Source organism: Thunnus maccoyii, chromosome 2 (genome assembly GCF_910596095.1).
Source record: "Thunnus maccoyii chromosome 2, fThuMac1.1, whole genome shotgun sequence".
NCBI lineage: Eukaryota > Metazoa > Chordata > Actinopteri > Scombriformes > Scombridae > Thunnus > Thunnus maccoyii.
In genome coordinates, this window is record NC_056534.1 from 24,676,378 (window position 1) to 24,702,244 (window position 25,867).

General features: G+C 39.7%; 1 long non-coding RNA gene across 1 annotated transcript; it reads right to left on the reverse strand.

Moving 5' to 3' along the window:
* Positions 1-1,896: 1,896 nt before the first annotated feature.
* LOC121906598 lies at positions 1,897-21,766 on the reverse strand. The gene is made up of 5 exons (XR_006098684.1): positions 21,366-21,766; positions 20,775-20,884; positions 18,606-18,698; positions 16,942-17,068; positions 1,897-2,333 (listed from the first exon to the last, which is right to left on the reverse strand). It is a non-coding gene; the product is annotated as an uncharacterized LOC121906598 (long non-coding RNA).
* Positions 21,767-25,867: the final 4,101 nt, after the last annotated feature.

The window sequence follows — 25,867 nt, forward strand, 5'->3', positions numbered from 1 at the left end:
TGAGTCATCAGCAGCTTCCACAAACTCAGTCTTGTCTTCATCTACCATTATACAAAGCAGGGTGCTCAATTTAGCGTTAGCTGTTTTTTTTTTTCATGAGTCCAGTTGTGATAGCAAATGATAGAATAATGTAGGGAGTGTTCATATCCAGCTGGGACGAAGCCATGGCTATTAAACGTCTGCAGCTGGTTAACTGACAAAGCATTTTTAGTGCCTGCTCGCACAGATATTGCACCAACCTATTGGCCAGTACCAACATCCTCAGTAGGAACCAACAATTGATGCCCCCTGGAGAACACTAACTACCTGCTGTCGCTGCAGAAAAATAAATAAAACATACATACACATATACATACAAGGATATACTTATTTCCTAATAAAGTAGATTTTGACTTCAAGAAAATAAAGGCCAAAGAGAAACAAGGTACACACAAACATATTGTATGTGCGTGTGCATGCAATGTGGCATGAATCACCCCCCATAGTGTATGTAAATCCCTTCACAGTATTGTGTGTGTGTGTGTGTGTGTGGGTGTGTGTGTGTGTGTCAGAAGGGACAGACAGGGTGAAACTGGAGGTTGTGGGGAGGTTAGACAGGCAGACAGAGCGACCACACAGCAGCACCACACTGTGTATGCCACGCTTGATCAACTCTCATTACAGCTGTGCTTGCACAGCAGGCTCATAAACATGACGGCAGAGGCAGGATCACACACACACATACACACAAACACACACACACACACACACACATACACACACACCTGAACACACACTGGCAGATGTAATAACCTGTGGCCTCATTTGCATACACTTTATTGCAGACTTGTCAGCCTTCTGCCCGACACCTCCTGCCTCGCATTCTTTACATGAGAATTGGCATCAAGCTGCGATCGCTCATCGCGCATTATTAGAATCACTGGAAGTACCACAACACACACATACACGCTTGTACACAGAGAAACAAAGGACCAATGAGGCAGGAATAAATCCACCACTGATTTTGAGGGGGAGAAGTAAAAACCAAAATTTTTATTTCCATGATAAACTGTGTTACAACAGCTCTTAATAAGTTTTAATAGTCAAAGTACACTGCAAATAATTGACTGTAGAATTTACAGTAAATACCTGGCAAAAAAGTTGCCAATAAAGAATGTAAATTGCTGTTAATCACTGTAAAAAGAATTACAGTATATTACAGGATACCTTTTTATAGGATTTTGTTACATATAAATTACAGCATATTGTTTTTTTCAATTTTAATCTAGTTTACAACATTATCTTGTATTCTATTCAAATTATGGAAGTTACCTAACTAACTAACTGAGGTAACTAGATCTGCCAGTAAATAGCTGTAAATACTTCACAATACAATATGTTCATGTAGAATGTTTTTATAAAACTGCAACAAATGCTGAAACAAAACAAAACTTTTATTAAAACTCGATACAAAGCTTTCAGAACCTGAGACAACTTTCCTCTTTCTGAACTCCTAAAATCAGAGCCTGAAATAGATACCTACTCAGAACAAACTCACATCAAAAGGAAAGACAATGTTAATTTGAATATTTAATATTTAATACTTAATTAATATTTAATATTTAATTAACAAAAATTTCACATTAAACCACGCTACAACAATGACTTCTTACCCTTTTTAAAGCTACAATTAAAATCAGATAAAACAATAACCAGCTGACTTTAAAGTGATAGTTCGGATTCTTACTCATGTAGTGGTATTTGTTGCTCCATGTGATTGCGATACATCCACCAAGTTTGGTCCATTCGGTCGGTTTTCACAACAGGGAGGGAGTTAATGGACCAGACTTGGTGGATATATTACACTCGCATGGACCATCAAATACCACTATAGGGGTAAGAATCCGAACTATCACTTTAATGCTGGATGTGTTGTAATTTATAGCAAGTTGGGCTTGCCACAGATTCAACATTAAATTGCATTTACATTCTACATTTTTTGACAGTTCAGTCCGCTAAGTCCTCAACTAAATCAGCCCTTACCGATTCTAATGATTGTAGCTTTAACTGTATAAAAGATGTCCTTTTTTCAGTGTGTTCCTAAATCTTAAGATATAAGCAACAGGTGTAAATAAAAGAATAAGAACAATTTTCATTCACATAGTGGGGAACAGGCAAGTCCTCATCTTTTGCACATGAGTTATGCTCAAAGCCATTCAAAGTCCATTAATCGCCTGAGGAGAGAGGAGACGTGAGGACTGACTGAGTTGTTCTTCTCATGCACCCTCCCACTTCTTTGGCTGACCAGCTTTGCTGTCTTGGTGCAATTGGTTGGGTTGGTTCCAATGAAACATCTGAAATCACAAAATCACATTAAAAGAAACTTCATGAATGATGGCCAAAGGTAATGCAAACCTCATACAAATTGCTAGTTGGTAAAGTAAAAACAAACTGGAAGTCTGTTTTTTGAATAAAAAAAAAAAGCAAGTTTGCAGTTAATTCACCCAAATGCTCAGTTTATCCTTCTGCAGAACTACTTCCAAAATGTCTGCCATTATTATACAAGTTAATTCAGCAGTGGGATAAACAAAGCATTTGGGTGAATAACTGCCAACTTACCTTTTTTTAACTAAAGAATCATGGTAAAGGGATTTGGATTGGAAATGGACAAAATTGGACTTAAACATGTTGAAGGTTTGCTTTATATTTGTGCCATACACTGCATTATAATGCAGCATATCCCTGGCTTGAGAATGGTCTTGATTGTCTATTTGTGCTGGCAAGTCAAACTAACATCTTATCCGTTACTCATGTTAGCAAACTTTACAAAATAATGATCCACCAGAATTCTACTTCAAACACATAGTTACCTTTGAGTGAATTTCAGTGTGGAAGATGCTTGCTCCTGGTACAACAGATTGAAGTTGTAATAGTTTGAAAACAATGCTTCCATTTAGAGTTTTACGCAGGACTGTTTCCTTAATCCCTCTCCTGTTGGATTTTTGACAATTACCGCCCGCTCCCGCAATGTGTGAATTACCCTCCCGCCCATACCCGCAAACATTTTGAATATTCATACCCACACAGTAGATTGGCATTGATTTTTGTGTCTTCTCCCATCTTTCAGGGAAAACACATTATTTTATTGTGTAGTATTAATAAAGAGACGCATACCTATATTTTGCTACAGTAATAACAGCAAAATTATGTTCTAGTGCATAATTACATTCATACTAGTGCAATAATTACAATTATTCTAGTGCAATAAGTTCATCTGTTCTAGGGCAAAATTACATTGTATTTATTTATTTTATCCTACTTATTATTTTAGAACAGGTGTTTGTTTTGCTGAGGTTGTTTTATTTTGTTTACTTTCCCTGTGTCTTTTAACACACTGATCAGGAGTAGCACTCCTAATGATGATGGCATGCAACTCCTCTGTTACCTCCTAAAAGAGCGCAAAAGTAGTAAGAACCTGTGGTATCGCATAATGCAATATGCATGCCTTGTTTGGTGTTTCTGTTCCTTGCTCATTCAGGTGAAGCGGCAGGTTGCAGCAGCAGGTGGTGCGCACTCATAAGTGTGTGTGTATGTGTGTGAGGAGGAGCAGCAGCAGGTAGCAGTATCAAGGAGCACCAGGAGGAGCGCTGACTGAGCACTCAGCCCAGCTCTGTGAGAGTCGGTCTGCAACACTGGCTAAATCCCAGGACTTGCAGTGTATTTTTTGACCACCCGCTCCCACCCACACCAAAGTCAAAACCGTCCGCTCCCACGAGATTTGAGTTGGGTCCCACGGGATCCCGATCCCAATGCAGTCCTCTACTGTCATTCCAGCCACAAAGTTGTGATGTGGAGGCACAACCACTTGACCCTTGACACTTAGCATCCAAAGGGTTGCTGGGAACACTTCGCATAAACATAAATAAATATATAAATACATATAAATAATAATTCATATGTAAATGTTTTTTTTGCTGCTTTCCACATAGACATATCCACATTAAACTGTTAAACTAATGCATGTCCTTCATATAGTCTCAGTATTTGTAACACTTTACAACAGATACAAACTGTATACACTACCTAAGACATTGAGTCTCAGAGAGTTAGGAAGCAGCAGTGTTTTTTCAACGTTAGCTGCAGCTAAAAGAAATACAATCAAAATTGACATAGTAATTGCCCTCAGCTCAACTGTTGAGGATAACAAGATAATATCAATATAATTTTCAAAAGCTTCAAACTATAGTAATTTCACAAGTAAAATACATAAAACAGCTAAATTTGGCGTCATGTTTCACTCAGTGGAACTCAGCACTTATAAAAATGTGTAAACTGCATCATTATGGCAGACGAGCATCATCTAGGAAACATCACGTTTATTCACTTAACATGGAGCTTTCAGTCTTTGGACTGAAAACTGAAACTGAAACTGAGTCTGGATGAAATCATTTTTAAATACAAGGACGCATCGCTCCGTGCAATGATCTCTCCTTTCACCCAACTCATTATTATGATTATTCTTCGAGCCCCACGATACAGATCGTCGTAGAACAATGAAATTTGGTGTGCCTATATATCATGACGCACACCAAAAACTCTCTGGAGCCATACCCTAAATCCAACAGGAAGTCGGCCATTTTGGTTCAAAGTTGCGATTTTGACACCGATTTTGCCGTTTTTAGCCAGCGTACTTTAACAAACTCCTCCTAGGGATTTGACCTAAGTAACTTCAAATTCGGTCAGTATCATCTACAGACCTGAGATGAAAAGTTATCATAACAGTGAGTTTTCGACATTGCCAAGGGGGTGTGGCCGAGCGGCGAATTTCGGTCCTTCGCCATGAAAATTGAAATGACCATAACTCCGGCATGCACGATCCTAAGAGACCCAAACCTTTTGTACTTGGAAAGAGTCCTGCCCTGAACACATCCATGTGTCAATATTGGATCTAAGTCATAGCGCCACCTACTGGCAACAGGAAGTTACATGTTTTACACTTTGACGCTCTGTGGGTAGCACGGTGATGGGATCCACCTCAAATTTACTCAGAATAGCCTCAAGACCTTGGACATCGTATATTATGAAGTTGGTGACTTTTTGTCAAAAGGTGTTGCCTTGACGGCGCGGCGAATTTCGATGTCTCGCCCTGAAATTTCAAAGCCTTATAACTTCACTCCACGTGGTCTGATCTTTTCCAAATTTCATATGCTTGTTAAGAGTCCCGGTCTGAACACATGTTCAGGCCCATATTTAGTGACAGTCATAGTGCCACCTACTGGCAACAGGAAGTATCATGCATCGTTCTTTGTTGTATTACTCCTAGGAAATTTGGCCGATGCACCTGAAATTGACTCAGCTAAGATGTAAGACCTTGGTGATGCTACATTCGGCAGGTCATGACCCATAACCAAACGCCATTGCCATGACGACACATCAATCACCATGAAATACGAGACTTGGCACACATGTGAAACACAAACACACTTGAAACACAAACTTGGCAAAACTTTTGATGTTTTGCCATGACAGACGAAATTGCTATAACTTTAGTGTACATGGTCAGGCCTGCCTGACACTTGACATTTGAAAACAGTCCAGGCCTGAACACGTCTACATGATAATATTTAGTCAATGATGCAAACTGGCTCCATAGCACCCCCTACGACATTTCAATGAAGCAGCCCCAGCAGCAGGCAAAATAGCAAACAAAGGAAGTGATGTTAACCCCCCTCTTTCACTATCTGAAAACAGCCCGGGTCTGGAGACAACTGCGTCCGACACGATGTACACATGGGCGCGAGGGCCCGATCATAGCTGCTTGCAGCTTTAATTATGATTATTCTTCTGAGTCGTGCATTAAAATAGTCCTTGATTTGAAATAATGGTGGTTAAAATAATCTGCTTTTGCTGTTACGATTATTCATTCCTGTATAACATTACAACTACATCAGCTAGTGGCGCTATTGAGAATAGCTTCCACTAGAACCTGTGTGTAAAATAAACAGGTTTGACTAGAATTAGATAGTTGTTGTGAGGCCATTTCATTCATCCAGATTGTTTCTACTTTGTTGCAATTGTTAGACTTTGAAGATGCCTTGTGAGGATTGAGAATGGCAACCCTCAGGTTTAACATTGATTAACCAGGTTTAATTATCCAAATCATATTATGATGTATTGTAAGACTATTTCATTTCTATAAATTGTTTGTCCTTGTTTGACCTTGAAGATGGCCTAGTAGCCTGCAGCCCACTACCATTTTAGGTTACATAATGATTTTATAAATATAATTTCATATATGAAATAACCATTCTTCTGCTAATCATTTCCTCAACCTCACCGCACCCTCAATCTTACTAATCTAGTCTAGTACAGGTGGCTGTTTCTGGACTTAATCCGAGAGCAGTAGGTAGTGTAGAAATGTAGGAAATTTGTTTTCAAATTACAATTTTTCTCTGGAGAGGATGACCAATGCCCCCCCCCAATTACCAGGCGTCCATGCTCTCACTTCAGACTCCTCTTTCAAATTGCCTTGTGCGTTTCAATCTGATATCAACAGTATTTAAAGCATAGTTCAGATCAGTGATTCGCAGCAAGACACAATGGTTTTAGAATGTTGCAGAGAAAATTGCAGTGGTGTGAATTGGTTAGTTGTAGAGCGTCTGAAGCCATTGCCTTGAGTCTCAAAAGGCATACTTTCTCAAATCACCAAATGCAATTTTAGAACTTAAGGACACAGCTATTTCTCTTCAGCTGTTCATAAGGAAATAGCACAGGCCAGTACGAAAACATGGTGGATTTCTGGACAGAGGGGAGGGAGGACTAGCTCATCCAACTGTTTGAAGAACAGCATTCACTTTATGATTGTGGCTCAAAAATGTACTCCAACAAAATAAACAAAAACAATGCCCTTTGCTTGATTGCAAGCGGCCTGGGTGTGTCCGATAAGTTGCATTTTGTTCTTTTTCATTTTCGTTAAGCTAATGTTGTGAGTTAAGTCAGCTAACGTCAACAAACAAAACACCGGTCACCAGTCACCAGTCACATGGTGGTAACATTTAAGTTCATAGACAGTAATGTAGCTTGTAGGCTATCAAAAACAAATAGAAATCCAGCTAATCCACTTAATACAATGTATCAATGCAAAAGTAGTGGGTTATGCCAGTGTGTCGTTGCTATGGAAACGGTCATCTGTGTCTGTATGCATTGCTTTGATGTGAACAGTCCAGTTTTAGAACGTTTACGATGAGACGTCATGGGATTCTTTTGCAAGTTGCAACCAGTCTCGTTGTGAACCACTGATCTGAACTGGCCTATACTGTAATATGCATCGTCTACAGTCAGAATACACCATGCCTGTAATTTTACAATATGTTACTGTGGAAAAATGCTGTCAGCTACTGTAATTATTTTGGACCCATGATGCATTGCAGTATACCGTTAAACTTTGTAAAGTGACAGAACAAGAGGTTACTGTAAAACATTACTGTAGAAATTACAGCAATTTGTTAGAGTATAATTACTTTTCCTTCATGTTTTTTTTTTTTTTTCAATTGTTCAGGAATCAAGGAATACAAGTGTTTCTGTGCTGAGGATACATGCTCCATTGAGAGTAAGATGCAATCTTGCTTCATGATTTTCACAGCTGATGTAGTTTAAAATGTCAATTTGCACCCGTTATCAAGATAAACACAGAGAGCTTGCGGTATCGTTAAATGATTTAATTTCATGGTCTAATCAGCACAGATTTCATGGACAACACTAGATCTGTATCTGAACACATCTTGTTACAGGCTACCTGCTCATATCAGCCAATTGCTGTTTGAATATTCTTAATTGATTTCATTGACTTTCTGATTGTCATTAGCGGCTCGACACGTGTGAGCCAAGGAAATGGATGACCCTCATTTTGAAGAGAAGAGAATGAAGGATTAGAAAAAAAACAGAGGTGAGGCTGGCTGTCTCCGCTTGCCAACAATCGATATATGTAGAAAGTGATGGAGGCTTATTACCAACTGAAGTTAAAGGTGGAAAGAAGAAGCCAAGATAATCCCAACTTGCATCTCTTAGAGATGAATTTGACAGATTCTCAAAAACTCAGATCCTGAAGTTCAAAATCTTCTTCCAAGTTTCTGGGTGAGACTTTCGATGTGAGCATTAACATTCAGCTGCTGAAGTTATAGAAATGTCAAAGGTCTCCATGTGAGCTGCATGACTAATTTAACAGAGGGGTGACCTCACTGAAAGAGGGCGATGAGTCATAATAGCTTCCAGTCAATTTGCTCAAAAGAGACTGTAGATCTACATTGATCTACACTGCTGGTGGCCACTGAGGACTTGATTCCTCAATCACTCTGACATTCAGCACTGATGAATCTTCTATGTGTATTATAATTGACCCCGGACTCTATGAAAAGACACCCAACCTCAGCCCTAATGGACACAACCTTCCCCGGGCCTCTGAGGGAAACAAGAGTTGAAAATCAAAGCTGCACTTTCCCTGTAGGATCAGACTGCTCTGAACACTGAAGAGCTGCAGTTAGCTGTTGTGTTGCTTCTCTTTCCAGGATTGAGATTTTCACTTTTGGAAATAAGCCAGAGGAATTTCCCATGGCATTAAAAACAGGTGGAAACACACACATTTCTCTGTCAGCACCCACACACGCAAACCTCCCTTAATATTCGCTACTCTTTGCCACTGTCACCGCCACCATGTCAAAGCCCAAGCATGAGGGACAAGAGGTGAGACAAGAAGGGTAATGGAGGGATTGATAGGGAGGGAGAGCAGAGGGCAGGAAGTAAATGGAAAAGGAGGGTGAGTGGTGGAAGTCTGGAATTGTAGGAGGTAGAAAATGAGGGAAAAGAGAGGAGACTTACATAAGGAAATACTTTTTCTACTTTTCTTTTTCCTGCAAGGTGGGGGGTTAGTACTGTATAATATATACAGAATCAAAGGAGGACAATGAGGTGTGTGTACATGGTCGGCACTTCACACATTCTAGAGTTCTGCAGTAAAATATGCATCATTCTAAGGTTCACAGCATGACTTTTGTGCTGAGTGATGTGCTCTAGTGCAATTGTTCCCAAAGTTGGGGTCGCAAGACACCGATGGGGGTTGCAAGATGATTTCCAGAATGCGTGATATAAAATTAAAAAACGATTAAAAATAGCCTATTTTTGCCATAATTGTTACAAAAGATTAAATACAGACATTCAAACTTGTCACCTTTCAGTGAAATTCACCATTTTGAATTTAAAATAGGTAACTTACATGATTCGTGTAGATCCGATGAGTTTTTGAAATATTGGTGTGGCGATGTTGAGAGAGAGAGAGACAGAGAACTTCCCACATTTGTGGACTTCGATGGTGTAAAACATCTAACCAGATGTTGTTCTTCACGGATTTTCACACTCACAAGCCAATGGGATTGTTGACAGCATGCGTGTGTGTGACACAGACCAGTGCGGGATATCTAAACACAAAACATCACTCAACTTCAGCTCATAGATCACAGATCAAACATCCGAATTCGATATGATGGAATAACAGCGGTACGATTCGTATTATTGCTGCTGAATGTTCAATCAGTGAAAACAAGTTAACATAAATAATGGATTGATAGGTAACGGTTTGCTACAGGTGGTAGCTGGCCAGCTAACTTTAGCCTTGCCCCTGGCAAGTTCATGTTTAGCCTACCAATTGAAAGTAAATAACATGTTATTATTAAAAGAAAATAACACACAGATGAACAATACTGTTGCTTCAACTTTATCAGTCCATTTACTGCCACCGCTAAAATGTGTTTACACTCAGAGGGAGTGTCATTTATATAGGTCATCACTTTTGTGTTGATTTTGTTGGGAGCATGTGAGTCCTGCTGCTGACAGTCAGCTCTCAGCCTGCATTAACAGAGCAGCTACTTATGTTCAAGATGCTAGTTTAGCGTTAACATGAGCCTCAGATAGCTAAACTGGCCAAACAACAACACTGAATTTTCACAACTTTACGCTTCAGTGTTCATCAACACGACACAGTGAGGCACGTTGCAACTTTTGTCTGCCTCGGAGGGCAGGGAGTTGCATTTGTTTAAAGTTTATGCGGCCTACAGGCAGTCGCCAAACACCTGTAACTCAATCTCATTAAAAGTAAGAGGCTCCATCTGGTGGCGCAACCGCAAACTACAGCAAATCTACAGCAAATCTACACAACATTTTCTGACCGTTATACCACAAGTCCCTCGTCTTCATTATCGGTTAATATATTTTTAATCAGTTGAATTATTAATGGCAATTAACCAATAATCAATTATCCATTCACATCCCTACTTCATATCATCTAGCCTATTTTCTCTGTACTAGTGGGCCCAATTTGCAACAAAGCCAAGCCTATGTGAAATTTCTTAATAACCTTAACATGGGTGTTAGTGGATGTGTTTTAAGGTCAGGCACCACAGTTAAATAGAAACAAAAATAAATCTTGTTCTTCTATCATAATGAAACTTATTAATATAAACCCACAGACAATATATTTCTGTATTATAACCTTTTTTATCATTAATTTGGCAAACTCATGAAATAAGTTAGAAAAAATAGCAATTTCAGGCATGTTGTTTTCCCTTAATCTTATGTGTCAATCTATGGCATTGGAATGACAAAAAAGAAAACTGGCAATAGAGAAGCTGTTCAAAAGCCTCTTCTTCCCTTAAAACACTGTTGGTCTACAGTATTTAAACTTCATGGCTGCATTAGAGAACATGTGTGGAGTAGTGCTGAAATCTCATAATTTTATACATTGTGTTATTTGTAGGGGTGTAACTGCACTTGTATTCGTCCTGAACCGTCACAGTACAGAGGTTACAGTTCGGTGCATGCAGTCATGCTAAGAATACGCTTCATGACCCAAGCGATTACTGTCAAAATAGTTTAATAATCCATTTACTCATCGTGTGGAACAATAATTCTAGAACACGAGTTCCACCCAGAACGTTTTGGCAACTCACCACTTAGCTGCTCATATCAAAGAGTATAGAAGCACAAGAGACATAACTCTGGTGTTTTTTTGACAACCACAGCTAGATGGCGCTGCAGTAGCACTGCTGCCATTTTGCACTGTGTACAGCATAACCATATTCATAACAAAAAAAACGGCCCAGTAAATTTAAAGGTCACCCTGCTTCACCACTTCCTGCCAGCTAAAGCAAGCTCATAAAAGCTACAAGTAGTAGAAGCAGCTAGTCTTCCCCCGCAAAAAGTGATTTAGAAATGAATGATGTCTGTTTGTGACAGCAGTTCCCTCAACTTGGGATGCGCCATGTTTGTTGACAAGTCTGCCAGCTCTGCTTAGCTAATTAGCATATTGAGATCCAATTTTAGTGCAGACACAATTGAAAAAGCAAGAAATCATTCTAATACCAGGTGTAAATGCAAAGACCCATGGACTGCATGTCATTATCTACACAATGTATCCAGATACAGAGCACATGTTAATACCAAGTGTAAATGGGACCATTTTCACCCCATAAAATATATATTTCGTGAACATGTTAGCAAACAATTGCCCCAGACACAGAGGAACATAGCTTTTTATGTAAGACGCGTTGTTGGCCTTTTGACAACTGTAAGTCCAATACTTAATCTCACTTTTGCTCTTGTTTTGGTCTTTAACCAACTCCTGAGGGAAATCTTAGTTAGATCCTTTTCTGTGTTCACCAGCCAGTCCCTAACTTTGTCTATCAGCTATTTAGTGCTGAGCTCTTTTTTTTGTTTGTTTGTTTTTTGCAGTAAACAGCAGTCTGCTTCAGAGTGAAGTTTTAGGGCCAGAAAACCAAAAGAATGAGCTAAAAGACGCCAAAAAGCTCTGTATTTTTTTAGTTGAAGGGAGATGAAGGGAACTGTAGAGTGGTAAATAATTATGTGTAGGTTCGTCACTACATCTTAAAATCACGTCTTAAAATCATGTCTTCACATCTTTTGATCTATTGTTAATATGAAAAATATGGATTACAGTAGCTTTAAAGAAATTTGTATATGTTTGTCTATATTCATCACATACAGTGAATAAATGTGCCAGAGTTAACCAACATTGACACATTTTCTCCTGCAGTTTCTTGAAGCCTATTAGTTACAGTTAGATACATTACATTTACATTTATATTGGTCCCCACTATTATTCTAAACAAAGTCCAACCTCATTAGACATTAAACTACATTTCCAAAGGCAAAGTCCCTATAGTCCTTTGCCTCGCATGCAGTTTAGAAGAAAAACCTTTGACCTTAGATCTGGGCAAGTTGCAGCAAGTCAGCAATATTCATCTTTATTTTATTCCCCTCCTCATCCTCATGGCTCCTGACATCTGACTGAGATGTCACTGACATATAGATCTTTGCCACACTGAGTAAATCATTCTGTGGTGGAAGCAACTCTGCTGCATGTTAAGGGGCATAGTTTGAGATGATGTTATGATGTTATGGTTACTGCGAGTCAGATCCCATGCCTCACAGCTCCTCCGCATCAATGCCGACGAACAAGAAGAGCAAGAACAAGGGAAAATGCTTTTCTTTCACTGATAGAACAGGCGATACACTTCATGAGCACAGCTGATTGAGAGGGAATGAAGTAGGAGAAAACAATGAGTCATCACGAGGGGCATAAATGATATCTCTCTTATCTCTTTCTAACTTGAGACAAAGGCCTACCAGAAGCGTGAAAATAAATAAATGTTTATGTGTGATATTGGCACTAATTCTTGTGATCTGCTTGCTTTACACTGTTCTCATTTCTAATTGTCCCAGCTGTTCAAATAAACCTGTCTAGACACATCAACACCATGACTTTGATTAGTATCTGGTGCGCTGCGCACAGAACGTCAGGTTCAGACACACAGATTCAAGCAGATGTAAATATTTTCTCGGGGGTGTACTGGAGCCATGCTGAGGGAGTGCTCGGCGGAAGGGACACCACAGAGGCCAGCTGGGGTGAACAGCCTGACATAAGCCCGGCTGGATCTGGTGCATCAAACCTCCCTGGCGCAGTAATGGAGACAGCGCCCTGGTCTGCGTGCAGCGTCCAGAGAGGAAGCACTCTGAAATGGAAGTGCTGGCTTTTGGATACCATTAATTTGCAGTGACAGTTTGGCTTTCCTTGGCCATAGTGCTGCATAAGAGAGGTCGACCTTAATATGGTGCTTTGCCTCTTTTTTATGTGCTTGAAAAAAGAGGGGAGGGAACGGTCTCTCTTTACATACATTTGGTTAAACAGCAGCTGGCAGTCAGCCGTAATTATACACCTAAGCCTGTGCATTATTTATGCCACCTTTTAAAATCCATTAGAAGTCATTTGGTCTCCTCTAAAACCTGTCATTATCGATTGACTTTACTGTAATTGCTGCTTTAAGCCCTCAAAGATTTTCTGCCGGGTGATTAAGGTTGTAGGCACGGCTGCAAGAGTGTGCAGCTAACATACGCTAATCAAGGCACTGTAAAACTCGCAAGCACAAGTAGTATTTCACCCTGTGGTCAGCAGCTGAGACGGGCCTGGATTCAGTCTCTGATTGGAGTGGATGGAGGTTTTACAACTCCAATCCCTCAGACATACTGCGGGGTTCCTCCTCAGCTGATGATTTGTACACTAATAAGGCCGTGGTTTACTTCCACAGTAGCAGCTACTAAATTTGAATCGCATCGATCATTTGCACTGCAAAAAAAAAAAAGCATAATGCTGACTTCACACTGTGACTTGCTGAACTTAAATGAGGCAGTGTTTCAAAGCAGAAGTCATCTGGCGTTATCTGACCCGTAAGTCCCCGCTGGCACTCAAAACCAATTTTTTAAATTATTTTAAAAAAACACAATTAACAGCTGAGATTGTTCTCTTTAATTCTCTGTATTAAAGACCTGCAGAAGTACTTGAGTGAGGGAAAATAATCAACACTGACATCATTAGCACGGCCTTGCCTGAGCGCCTGTCCCAAAGTTCTGTGTTTAACATTTCACATCATGAGCCTTTGGAAATGCTTCTGAGGGGCTTATTTATTCAAAAGCAAGTCCAGCAGCTCACTGATCTGAATCTAAAATGATTGAGCATGATCTAAATGTGGTGATGTTGGAGACTGTAGGTATAGGGGATATTAATGGTAACAGGCATTCATAATATTGCACATACAAAGTGAATGAAGCACTCTGATTGTAGTGCTGAAAGAGACGTTCAAATCCTGCCCACTTTGTCACCTGCACACACCTGAGAAGTCAGTGTGTAAAGTGGCCATGAATGTCAGATTATCCCTCCCAGTAAGTTACAGGAATTGTCAGACGCATGCAGCTCCCCCCACTTTCCTTCAACAAGCACATTGGATGAAGCATACTGACACATCTGAATATGTATACTGTGGAAAACATGAACGTCTATACCAAATTGCATGACGATCTATCCAATAACTGTTGAGATTCACAAAAACAAAAATGTGAGTGGATCACCACAGTCATTAGGACATGTCTGGGGACCAAACCAAATGATGTTGTCATTACTATTGAGGGCACCTTTCTATACCCAGATAGAATGTGGAAGTGGGCCACTTCAGGCAATGATGCAGCACTGCTGGCCTTCTTCTGGCCCAGACAAAATGGATGTAAAATAGCAAATATGGCCCAAATATCCCAAATCAAATGTGGGCCTTTTTTGGTAAAGATGTGGTGCTCTCAGGTATGTGTGCTCTGGGCCAGTTCTGGTTTATCTGGTTTGTTCTTGGTTGACATACGGCTTGCTTGCGGCCCAGATCTGGGAAACAGAAGCGGACCGCCCGAGTGCCATCATTCCATGCAGTATGTTGGCAGGATGAAAGTACCAAAAGGGTCGGGTGTGGGCTGGATCTGGGCCACAGCAGTTTTGCTATCTGGGTATTCAAGGAGATGTGAAGATTTTGCAATTTATGCCTGATTTTCACCGAACTTAAAAGCTACACATGGTAACAGCCATGTAAATAACCTTATATGCAGTAAATATGTGATGAAAGATATTATCACAGATTCCATATTTGAATCATAAAATGAAATTAACTGTTTATCAAATACTTAAATCATTAAGTTTTATTTAAGGGCTTTCCTTTTTCTCTTTCATTCATATCTAAAAGAATATATACCTTTTGTAACTTTTTAAGAAACGAGTTTGGATATGGTGAAATGGTTCAATTGAAAGCCTACTGGTCAAAAAATACTTCTTATCCATGACAAGCCACGAGAAGGATTAATGGCCTCAGTATTTGTAAAATCCTGATTGTACAATTTTTGTTATGAATTGTTGGATACTTTTACTTTCTCAGACCTCTAATCACAAGGGGACGTCACTCTTTGCGTGAACTGCTTGCAACTCCTAAACATATGCAACCAGTGACAAGGGGTCATCTCTACTCAGAAATGTGTTATGCTTATTGTTCCTTCAGTTGGATGATTGAGCTTCACTGTGCACGTTCATCTAGTGAAGAGGGAAAAAGAATAGGTGTAAGATGAATGACCTCAGAGTCTCTCCAATCTCACTGCGCTCATATTAGCAAACTTTCGATATCATCCTTCACCCTTGATTTCCCTTTTTGTTCCCAGTTTAGTCCAAATTGCTCCACTCTACAACTGTGAATCAAACTGTGTTTTGTTTCAGGCAGTAAACACATCAGACGGAGTGTAATTGGGCATCGGTTCAGAGATGACAGCATATGTAGCAGCCACCTGAACAGAGTCCAGGCCAGGCCTGGGCTGGGGCTGGTCCGATGGGGGGTCTACACACCAGACTCCCCTGGTACCAGCAGATGGCTGAGAGGTTGACCAAGTATGGCGATTCAATCTGCTGCTATTATCCAAGGTGGGCCAACTTCCTCCCTCCAGTAGGTTGTCTCTTTCATCATGCACTTGCTCTCCAAAACAAATGTCTCCTATTTGTATCAGCTGTGATGTTGTATACTCTAACTCGAGCTGAGGGTGGAGAAATATGAGAATATCTGTCATGCTCACAGTTTTGGGAATAGCACTTGATTGCAAATGAAAATGACGCAAGCAAGTAAATCTTGAAATGATGGAGAGCACTTGGGAGCCTAGCAACAAGGACTAGGTGGGCTTTCTAATTCCTCCTAAAGATTTCCATATCTTGGCTTTGGAGGACATGAATTATTTGACATGTTGACAGGAAATAGAAGTGTGATTAAATCATATGTGCAGTGGGGCTGCATCCATTTGTTTGTGGGTGCTAGTGCATCTGTATGACAGTGTTTGTGTATAGAAAGATGCAAGTGATTTAATTACTAGAATAACAGAAAAACCTTTCAATTACTTTCCACAGGCCAAAAATTGGGTATCTTGTCAGTGCTGGCAGAGAGATACAAGTCAATATTTGGGTAAACAAGTAACTACAAAGCCTCTCCTGTCAGGCAAAGGTCAGAAAACACAGGGCTGTGGAGGTAAGCCTTCAATTTCATTACTTAAAATCTGATTAGAGTGGATATTCTCAAGGAAGAAGCCACAGATGATTCACATACAAACATGGTTCAACTGGACATCTTCAGCGGCACGTTTGCCTCTGTAAGAGCCCGTAATGAGAGCCAGCCACATATCACTGTTTAATCTTCCATGGCGCAGTTTCTATTAGAAGCCAGACAAATGATGGTAGGTAAGGAAAAAAGAAAGGTCAGCCGTTACTCTGCCTCATTGATTGTCTGATTTTCTACCTAAGTTGCCTCTGTGTTCCCTCATCTGATTTTATGATCTGAAATATCGTTTGGAGCGCACACTGACAGCTGCTGATCACCCAGAGTGAAGGTCATCCACAGTTACAAACACAACAAGGAAGACACCCAAAGCAGACACATCTCAAAAAGCAAACAGTCATTGTACAACCGAAGTTCTATTCAGTGCTACATGTTCTCCCTCTCTGTGTCCCCTGCACAGTTCAAATTCAGTTCTCTCCTCGGGGGCTGACGCACTTACCTAGTTGAGCAATTTCACTTATTCTGCTGATTTTTCTTCTTCATGTTCTGCAGCTCATTGGTCAACCTTTCACTCTTTTTCTCGTACTGCTTAATCTTGTACTCCACCATGTTCAGCTGCCATGTTTCTGCCTCGGGAAGAAATACAAGTTGGTCAGTTGGTGTACAGAGGCAAACAGGTACAATGCGTCACCTGTTGTTTGCCTATATCTTTTGATAAGACATAATGATTTACATTTTTGAATATGCTGCACTGTCTTTATGCTGTAGTAGTTTGCATGATACAAGTTGAGGACAGTTTCTGAATGATCTTTACAAGCATTTCAGTTTTTTATTTTTCATGTTAATGTATAAAATTTGAATTTTGTTAATACAACCTTACATATTATTATGTCTGTATGTGGAATCCGTAGCTGTGACAGTCTCCCCTTCAATTACAATAATGTTGATGGTCTGCTGCTCTCTTTTTTACATAGCACATTGTTAAAGGGACATTTCGCCCCTAATGATGTGGATGTCCACTAAGGGCTGGCAGCCGGTGTAGTCGATTAAAATTATAAGCCCAGCGGTGCCATTTATATTGACTGAGAAATTGTCAATGTCTTGCAAAAAAAGAGCCTGTCCTACAGAGCAGACATGTTCCTTTATGGATTGTAAGGATCTCTGTGGTTACTCAGACCTGTCCAGTCAGTTTAGCTTACAGCTAGCCTACAGTATACACTGTGCCACGGCAGCATCCTGACAGAAAGTATATACATACATGGCATTGCATGTTTTGTTGTTGCAGTGTGTATTTTTATGTAGTTGGGAACAAACAGGTAAAAGACATACAGGCTCTAATGCTTTCTGTCAGCAGCACTAGCTATATTTAGTATAACAGCAGCATTCTACACTATATTGCCGGCTATATCAAAACACAGATTACAGAAACACCCAGTAATCAACAGTCCTCCTCTGTATAATTGCACTATTTGTTCAATTACACATAGGCTTTGCTGATTTTTAGGACTTTTATAAACTTTAGGTAGTCATGTTCATGTCCACCTGCACTGAAATGTATATCAACATTTGGATGAGCCTGCTCAACTGTATGAAAGGCTGCAGTTCCACCTCTCCATCCTGACCTGTGTTTATCACTGCATTTTGTGCACCAGCACCAACAATTACACCATCACCTTGAGTACTGCCTTGCTTTCCCTATAGAGAGATGATGGTATAGCACTAACATTATTTCCAGTACCGCTTCCATTTAGAGTTCAGCTAAAGTAACAGCCAGACGGAGTGTTTTACACTACCAGCTCTTGAATTCTTTCAATTCGTCCCTCACCTCCACTATTCAGCTACTCTCCTGCCACTTAAAAAAGCATGGACATAACATTGAGCAGCATGTCCTGCACAGCCACATCAACACATTTTCACTGTTGCAGCATCAACAGCTTTATGTAGTGTGTATAGGTGATGAGTGACTGTCCTGCTGCCTACGTAGCTGTAAAGATTCAATCTGCTGAAAGGGAAAACCATATAACCTACGGGCAGTTGTAACAAACACTTATTGATCTACAGCTACAGTGATCATTGCCACTCTTATAAAAACTACATTTTTTTCTGAAAGACAATCAAAAGAGGAGAGGAAAATACACAGAACCTGAGATATGGGCTGCTGACCTGGTCTGAGCACACTGCGGCAGATAATGCAATTCTGTGTCTTCCTGGACGCCCACATTGCATAGCGCCTTTCCTTCCAGTCTTATCATCAAACTAGGCACGGGAAAAAAACATCATTGTGTAGGAGAAATTGTCTTTTCGTTGGAGCAAAGCTGTACCGTGCACACAAAAACTGATATGACTAAAAGTGTCGTCATGTCAGTGTCATGAAAAGAGGTGTAGTTACAGTACTGGGATTTGCCATTTTAGCCTTGTATATTGAGAGGGCAAAGCGTGTTTGAAACAGAATGATAGTTACGCATAACAACTCAAGTGCCATTATAATAAGTGCAAGTAATTAAAGCCACCTTGCACTGCCAATGGTCGCTGAATAGTTACTGAGCTGCGGCCCCTTTGATAGGGGTGTCCCCATGTGTTTGAGTAAGATCATGATGATATGCACTGGCGAGCTGCAGCGCAGTGATGAGTGGCTCCACAGATGATCCTGTGATAATTAGACCTTGAAACTAATTTCTTTTCGTTTCAATTTTAGAAACACATTTCAATACACATTCTCTGGCTCTTTCCCTGCGCTGGCATCAGCACCTGAATCAGACAAAACAGAACAACAGTGAAACTCGCTGCAGTTTAGTGACGTGGTTTTAGTTGGCACTGATGGGCAGCAGGAGAACAAGTGCTGCCATTTGGCTCTACCTGTCAGCTCCCAGTAGTTCTTTGTTGATCACCATGACTGGCTGTACTGTTGTATTGCTGTTTCACTCCATTGCTGTTTAATGTGTGTGGATTCTGTTTCAGCCCTTGATCTTAAAGGCTAAAACTGAGACTTAATGTGGGTAGAAGATATCACGCAAAAATGCAGCATCAGTGTGTCATTAATTGCCTACACATTGGTTGATTATTGAATACTCATAGGTGCTCTCTGTCTGACCTTTTTTTTATTTTCTTATCTGGGGCCAAAATATGCATTCCGGTTTTTTTTAATTTTTTTTTTTGCACAAATTACAATTTTGGGTGTCAATATCTGTCTCTATTTTTTTTTAGCATCCTTACATGTGGTGTTAAAAGCTAAGAGCAGTCATGGATGACAAGAATAATAATCACATCAATTTGTGAATGATAAAAATGAACACTTTCAGACTTATTGAACACATTTTTTGAAATAACAAAACTGTCTCTGCAAAACATAGTTGTGTTGAGTTAATCAAATCAGTTGTAAAACCTGTTCATCCAACTTTATAGTATAACAAATTGGTTTTGCTTTTTGTCTTTGTTTGTTCTTCAATTATTGTGAAAATTAGTGTCACAACTGTCGCTGGCGTCCCCTGCTACACAATGGAGCAATGAAGCTGAAAAGCAAAGGAAAAGGGCTTTCTTTAATCTCATTCTTTTTTTGTCATGGCAGGCATTTATTTACAGCTATTTGTCATTTAATGTCAGAATCCAAACTGTCTCTGTTGGTTGATAAAGGCTTGAATCTGTGCCAATCACTGTAACTTTACCATTTTACTGTAGGCAAACATCAAGAGATCTGTTTTCCATTTGATATAATATGATTGCACCGAGAGCCAACAAAGCAAAAAATGGTTGTATTAATTAGCAGCATTACACATGAAGAAGCCAGCTGTTTTATTTTCAGAAAGACACATTTTTCAGTTTTGGCTTACTGCAGGCCTAAACGGTGCTTACTACATATTAGCATTGCAATTGCCTGAATGCAAGCTTGTTTAGCTAAACCCTTGCCAAAAACGCTGGAGGTCCACATTTAATTAAGCTTGGTAATAAATTATCAAAGAACTGAGCTCAGAATGTCTCCACCTCTGGGCATGTGTAGGCTTTATATTCGACGTGCCTGTACAGTTCTGTACTGCCAAGCACAGATACTTAACATATTTTGCACTCCTGCAGTATTTTGAAAATCTCTCCTCAAACATTGCACGTGTGTCACAAAGAGAGAAACGAATGCAACTTTTTCATTTTGGCCCAGAATTCATATGAATGTTTTCATGGTGTCTGAATGAGAAGTTTCAAAGGACTCTTCTGGGATTTCTAAAATCTCAAATGTTGGTTGCAAACTCAGACGCAGTAGTTCTTTATGGTTGAGCTCTTAATTAGGTGATGGTGGTGTAGGTGGTGGTGGTGGGGGCTAATTATTCATTTAAGTGAACTGACCTGAACTCAGAAGTAGTCTGTGAGGGAGAAATGATTTATGGGAGCCCTGAAAGCCCTCTGTGGGATGAGCGAGTGGAGAGGCAGAGCTGCTGGACATGGTGGCAGCGGTACTGTGAGGATAACAGAAGGCGAGGACAGACACAGAGAGGGGAAAAAAAAAAAAAAACTCTGGCACTCTGGGGCTGATGGGAAATACTGCTGCCTTAACATGCACCGCAGGAATATATCCACTACGGCACCGCTGAGCCTCAAGTACCATTTCTGTGCCAGTGGTCAGAGATACCAGAATAACAAAAAAGACAAAGTGAAAGAGTAAAAGACAGAAAGTGAGACAGAGACATGGGAGTGGTGGGGAGAGGTGGGACACAGAGATGTAGAGAACAAGACAGAAAGGGACAGCAGTGGAAAAACATGCAGGGCTACAAGAGAAATGAAGATAAAGGTCAAAAAAGCCTAAAACACGAGAAGAAAACTTGAAAAAATGTGTGTTTGTGTGACAGAGTGTGAGAGATGCTTTGACTGGGAAAAAAGTTGTAGGGAGGAGGGAAAGATAAAACAGAAGAGAGACAGAGAGAGAGATGAAAATCAGACCTTGAGCTTTTTGTTCTTTCCTCTGATAGTATTCTGGTACTGAGCTGTTCGGCTGCCTCTGGATCTCGCAGCTGCGCCAAAATGTGCTTCAGCTCTACACACCCTGTCTCCTACTTTGAGTGGGAGAGAGAGAAATGAGTTAGTGAGTCAACAGTATTGAGCAGTCTCTTCAAATGTGCCACACATCCTGCTGGCTGTTTTATTACTAGCTACAGACTCACACAATCACACCTTCCCCTGTAGATCTGAGTCAAGATGTTGCAGGTTACGAATAAGAGCAGCGTTATCATCATTGCGTGGTCACAACTGTAGGCTAAAGTAGTCAGAGCACTCCTTATAAAAGCAGGTTTCTCATTTCTAGCCAGCAACCATTGATTTTGCTGATATAACTGCTAGCAGGTTTGATCAGCTGTACCTAGTTAGCTAATTAAGCTAACATTGAGTCCATGAGTTGGTAAAAAAAAATGCTAGTTTTAAAAGTTGTAAAAGTGGTACTTGATAGACATTCAATGCTATAGCTAAATATTTTGGACAATAACTCAGCCTCACCTATTGTTAAAGTTCCTCACCATTCAAAAATATGTTTTTCTTCATGTTCCTACAGTTGAATGTTTGAACTTCAATGTGCAGATTGATGTATGTGCAGAGTTTGACAAAGACTTTGTTTACATGCACTAAATGTTCAGTTTTTTGCCCTCATTCCAAAAAATTATTATTATTATATTATTACTATTCCTACTAAGCTGTTTACATTGCTAATGTAAATTAAAATTCCACTAATATTCCCATTTACATGCAGAGGGTTTTCAGGGTTTCCCACTGCTCCAGTGGGAACAGGAATCACAAGATCTCTGCAGGCAGTGAAGTAAATTAGTGAGGTGAAAAACATTAGTGAGCTGCTGCCTGATATTTATAAGTGATATTGATATGACTGAGATTATAAATTTATAGTTACAGGCACATCCAGTACCTCAGTTGTCCCATGATGTTTACTACACTGCTGAGTAGAGTCATCACCGCCAGTCCATGGCCGCATGTCAGGATAATAACCAATCCCCTCTGAACCTGTCGTAGGGAAGGTGCACTCTGTTTTTCCAGCCCTTCCTGAACAGCTACCCACTCTCCTCTCATTCCTCTCCTCTACCTTCCTGCTCCAGCATATGTCATTTTGCCTGTGCAGAACCAACCAGCCCATCATGCATCTCTATCCCAGCCTTGCAAAGTGTTGTGAACTTAGTCTGTTTACAACGCACAGAGCTGACCGTCTTAATCAGAAATCTTAATCTTAATCTTAATCAGGCCTAATTCGGAATATCCAAAAGGAATACGGTGTTTACATGACCCGTATCAAATTCTGAATATTGTCATTGTTGGAATAATGATGGAATATTAGTGTATGTGTAAACATAGTCACTGGAAGGCTGTTTTCACATTCATCTGTTGAAAGTGGAAAGTTTCTCTGTGCTCACTGAAAATCTGATTATAAGAGGCCTACGAGCTTGATTTGTGACATCACAACTAGTTTGGTCCAATATTCAACTGACACAAGTGTGATGTGGAAACTTGAGGCCTCCAGTGCACAAACACTGAGAGTGAGCTTTACAGTGAAGTAGGAGACATCCTGTGTCCAGCAGTTAAACTTATGAAATGAAATATATTTGCATATTTATAGATTCTGGAATTGTTCATGACGAAGAAGAACTTTTTTTTGGGGGGGGGCACCATATCAGACACATATTATTATTCAAAGTAGAGTATTTTATATACAGTACATCTTAGCTTTTATATATTATATAGCTTTTTAGTCCTTGTATAAGTGTGATAAGTAAGATTAGTTATTTTGATTTTTAACATAGCCCTGTCTTAGTGATTAGCTTACATTCTTGTTCATATTTCCAAACAGTATATTTTCACTTTTACATTACATAACAAAAGGCTTTTGAGCTAACCAATGTGTTTGGCGAGCATATCGCTGTCTCGTTGCCTGGTTTTTCTAAACTTCCCCAAATCCAATAGTAACTTTATTTTAAATGTATTTCTATTTATTTTAATAAAGAGCAGCAAAAAGCTGCTACGTTAGCCTAAACTCTGATCCTGGCTTCCATACAGTAGGGAAATAATGCGCAGTGTGTGTGCTAGTTGTGAACAGGGCTTTTGGTTAATGATGTGCTCTTAGCCTTGGAAGTATCTTGGTTACTTTTTCTTTTTTTAACCCTATTTACAAAATGGAACTTACAACAAGTTTACTATTTCAACAACGGTGACATGGCAATGTATGCTCGAGGTAGTGCACAAATCATAATACTCCAATCAAGAAATACAAAAGAAAAAGCAAAAATAAATAAAATAAAAATAAATTACAAATCAAATTCATTACATTAGGCTCTAGTTTTCACAGGTTTAGAGTTGTGCAGTATTCTAGTGTGTCCAGTAGGATTTTAAGTCAGACATGAAGACAGTAAGGTTGGGTTTCTGTTTTGGAAATTTGCTAGTGTGTATATGGAATTTTGATAATAATTATAAAGAAATAAAATATTGTCTTGACAGGCATTTCATCAGCAAATAACCAAATAAAAAAAATCAATCAATTCAATTTTGAATGTGAGTTGAGTATCTAGTTTTCTGTTTAAAATAGATTAAGGTAGTAACTCAGTTAGAGGTAGTAAGCCAGTTAGTCAGACCTGCTAATGGTCCAACTTACTTTAGAACAGGCAAACACATTGTTTAATCCATTTCTTACACTTTTGCCAAAGTGTTTTTGGTTTTAAAAAGGCCATTAGAAAACACACCACTCTCCAGACTCTTTGAATCCAGATTTCTCTACATGGACTCTAGTTCAGGATGTAGAAAAATCCAAAGCGTGACAGGCCTGCCATGCCTAGGTTTCTAAGCTATGACTGGACAATCAGTATTTGGAAGAGGGGTTTAGTGAACAGTCAATTGGCCAGTGTAACCTGTCTGCTTACAAAGCCAGACACCATCCTTTAAAGTATCACTAACAATTAAAACATGTCTTTTCAGACCATACATGGCAAGGACAGCCAACTAAATCAAAGCCACAGTCTATTAAAAGTGTAATCAGGCACACTGTGGTGGGACTTCAGGCCTAGTTTGACCCCATCAGGTCTTAATGAGGTCCGCCGAGTCGTTAACCCGCACATTTAAATAACACGCATCAATATTAATAGGTTATTAATGACTCAAAGCAATTATGTATACAGTGGGCTGAACGGAGAGTGCCGTGTAGAGGCAGTAAGAGTGAGAGGACAGTGGTACTTTAAAGAGTGTGTGCATGCATGTGTGTGTACATGATATGTAAATTCTAAATTAAAAGCCGGTATTCAAATAATGACTGAGTCTTAAATTTGGTTGGTTGGCACAAACAAGTCCTGATGTTACCTGATGGCTTACATATTCAATTCAGCATAACGTACATTTCCACAATACTAATTCTATTATATCATTCATTTCATACTCACCACTATGCTGCTCTTTATCTGATTTAAGTAGTTAATTAACTTCTTTATTTTGCCTTATTGACAGTAGGTCCCCAGCTAGATTGAAACACGGGGCATTGCAATTATATGGTAAGCATCTTATCCCCCTTGGCCACCAGCATGCTCCTCAATTTTCTTTAATCAAAGACATTGTTCTCACTCATTTATTAAATCAGATCACTTATACTTTTCAGTTTTTCAGTGTTGCTGTCAATAAAATGCATCACTTCCTGCAGATTCTTCACATTAAAAGCCTAATAGGAAAGAGAGGTTACACCTAGAGGTTTTTACGGACCCTCTTGGTTCTTAGTAATCAAATCAAACTGAATATAACGTGGACCAGGGTGGAGTCCCTCTTTGATGTCGCAGGTCTCAGGTCTGTGGGTCAGGAGTTCTAACACTTGAAAGGATCGAAGTGGACTGACTCTTACAATGTGGTGCATCATAATCATCTCAGAAAAATAATGTCTGTTTTGAGTCGAGATGGAGAATGTGAACTATAGTGTTTCTGTTAGAAAGAGACACTCAGAGCTGCGGAGTGGGGAGTATAACACGACTCAGTTGTTGCACTGATGGAATTACTGCTGTGGGAAAAAAAGAAAAATAACCATAACCAAGTAACCATGGAGGAAGTGTTAAGTGTGTATTAAGAGCAATAGCACCAGAACCTGTCGTAGTAATCAATAAAATACTCACATTTTTTGTTAAATGTCTCTAATATAAGTCTGGTTCTCTCTGAACTTGAGATAAATGGACTCGTATTTTGGGGGAATTTACTATATATGTTGACCGCTTTCGTGGCAGGGTACCACAAGATAGATGGGGACCGCAAGGTGAGGGCTCTTCACTTTATGTAAACTCATATACTCATGACTGGGGGGCAAACAGCAGTCAGCCTATTCATATGCAGTGCTTTTTACTGAAATGTGTATGCTTGCAGCAGTGAAAATAGCCTGTATTGGGTTGCGTATTTGTCAGTGTGTCTGCAGGATTGTGTCTTCACAA